The sequence below is a fragment of the Elephantulus edwardii genome, unplaced genomic scaffold (genome assembly GCF_000299155.1).
Source record: "Elephantulus edwardii isolate Elephantulus edwardi_28Jun2011 unplaced genomic scaffold, EleEdw1.0 scaffold00008, whole genome shotgun sequence".
Lineage (NCBI taxonomy): Eukaryota > Metazoa > Chordata > Mammalia > Macroscelidea > Macroscelididae > Elephantulus > Elephantulus edwardii.
In genome coordinates, this window is record NW_006399758.1 from 37,789,787 (window position 1) to 37,792,596 (window position 2,810).

Consider the following 2,810-nt stretch of genomic DNA (forward strand, 5'->3'; position numbering starts at 1 on the left):
AATGCACTCAGGATTCTGCAACTTGATTCCATTGATTCCAATGCTTGCTCTCCAACTGCAGAGCTACCGAAGTTATTAATGTCTTTGGGACTTAAATTCATCATCTGTAAAGTGGGAATAACAAAAGTACCTACTGCATAGTATTGTTCTGAATATTGAATGAGTGATTAGATGTATATAGGTGAACGCTTGACACAGTACATATTATATAAGTGTTGATTTTATTTCTATTGATAAGGTTGTGTAAGAAATTCAATGCCTTCTATGCCTATCTCCATAACCCACAAAGGATTTGGTGAACAAAATTTTGGCCAACCATAGAGTCCTTGTAAATTCCAGACCGTGAAACAGCATCAATAGCATAAACAAGTCCCAGAGGAGCCAGCTTTTATCCAGACACACAGTGAAAGCCCCTGACCCGGGGCGGGGGGGGGGGTGCTAACTACATTAATAATTTGTGTGTCCTTGACACAGTGACTATAGCAATGGGGTCAAGTGAGTCGAAGATGGTGAGGGTGGCTCAGGACAGGGCAAGGTTCAGAGCCACTGTTCATAGGGTCACTATGAGTCATAACAACAACAACCACCAGCCAAAGACCTTCTAGAACATACCTGCAGTTCAACACAACTGGTTGACTGACTTATTGCAAAGAGAGAAGATGTGGACATGGGGAACCATAAGTTTCTCAGTAAGAGGGTGTTGGTAAGAAGTAAACACAGGATTTGAGGCTGTATTTGTGCTTCTGACATGAATTAGATGCTATCTGGAAACAAGATCTCCAATTATCTTAATACTTCTTATATAGACTGTGGGGGCTAAAATGTCAATTTGGTGAGTTGTAGGGGTTTTTTTTAATGTTGGGGGTTTTGGGGGGGGGAATTGGGGGTTATAAAGGCAGCCTTCCATTATTAGCCAGGAAATGAGCAAGTTAGTCTCTTGTGTGGCTTGGACAATGTTCTGATATGATCATGTAAATCGTAGAATGGTCTTATTCTGCCCTGATCCATTACAGTCACAAAGTGAAGTTTTTTCCTGAGCTTAGTGTTCTATGAACGTGTTTCTATTCAATAGGAAAACTCCATGGCTTCACAGCCAGGCAACCTCTTAGCTATTAAGGACACTGCACTTCTAGTTTTCAAACTAGATAAGATGATTTGCTTGAAAGGTTCAACTGGCAAAAATATAGCTATAAATCAATAGTAGCAACAATTGGAGTCATCAAGGGACTGTGGTGGTGCAGTGGGTACTGTGCTGGGCTGCTAGCCAAAGGACGGGGATTTGAGTCCACCAGCTGCTCCAGCAAAGACAAGAAGTCCCCTCCAATAAAGAGTCACAACTTCTGAAATGTGATAGGAAGTCCCTCTACACAGTGGATTTCATTTTTTTTACTGCTTACTGTTGACATCACTTACATACACCAATATGTTTTCTAAAAAGCTGTCATATTATACATCTAAGTGTCCTCTCAGGACAATTCAGAGACAGAAGCAGGACAAGAGCTGCACCATCTTCTGAGTGAACATCATGCCCCTCAATGTGAATAGTACCCCTGGGAGAAGTGCAAGAGGCTGCCCTAGGGAAGCAGATAGTCATAGTCTTCTTTACAACTCTGAAAATTGACTCAGAGCTCTGGTGGCCTAGTGGTAAGAAGCTGCACCACCAGCCCAAAGGCACATGGCTCAAATCCACCACCTGCTTAATGGAAAGATGGGAAATCTCTTCCTATATGATGCACATAGCTCAAATCTACCGCTTGCTTAATGAGAGAAAATGGGAAATCTCTTCCCATATGATTTACCATCTTTGAAAAGCTGCTGGAGGGCCAGCTATGAGTGAATTCCAACTCCATGGTACATACATAAATATGCATTTATATTCTTCTACATAACTATGAAAATAAGCTCAAAGGAGCTTCCTGAGTGTTCCGTATTTCTCAACAAGCCTCAGAGTTCTTGCTAGCAACCAGCCTGACTCAGTTTTTCCCTTTCAAGCAATTGCACCAGCCTGCCCTGTTATGACCTAGACGGCATCAGCTACTGCAATAAAAATAGCTCCACCTTCTTCCATCACCAGGCCTGAGCAGGATGTTTAAAAGGGTACTGACCTCATAACCTTTCACATAATCACTTGCTTTTAAAAAAAGTGGGGGCGGCATGTGCTTGTGCATGTATTTTGACTAAATAATGGGCCTTAGTGTAGCTTGCATACAACCTGGAAGTGAATGGTAGAGAAAGGGATTTTGAGCGCTGAAAAAGTTGTAAAAGCAAAATATCCTGCAAGTTCAAGGGCTGAACAAGTGGTTACACTTCTTTCCACATCCTTGGAAGCCTGCCAAATAAAGTTAAAGGGGAAGGGAATTTCCCATGAAATGTCCACTAATAATAAATCGTTGTTCAGGATTGTCTTCATGTAGCTGGGAAATTCCCTCTAGTTCCTGAATTTCTCTCCTCTTACTAAAAAGTGAAACTGAAAATGAAACACCCCATAGATCTTTCAGGGGGCTGCCAAAAGAACGTGGGCTTTGATGAATCTCTCTGAGCACCATTTTCATTCAAATACCAAGCAAATACCCTATTACCTGAAAGTACTCTGCGCTTCTTCATGAGAACATATATCACATTCTATTCCAATTGCATGTTTCATGCAATGAAAGCATTTTGACAGCAAGTACCATGTACAATACTTGTACGTTATCACTGCGTTACTGTTGCTGCATGTTTTCCAGTCAGAACTGACTCACAGCGGGTCCTCTAGCAGGTGCATTCCAGCCATGTGCCTTTGGGGTTGGCAACACAAATCCTTACCACAA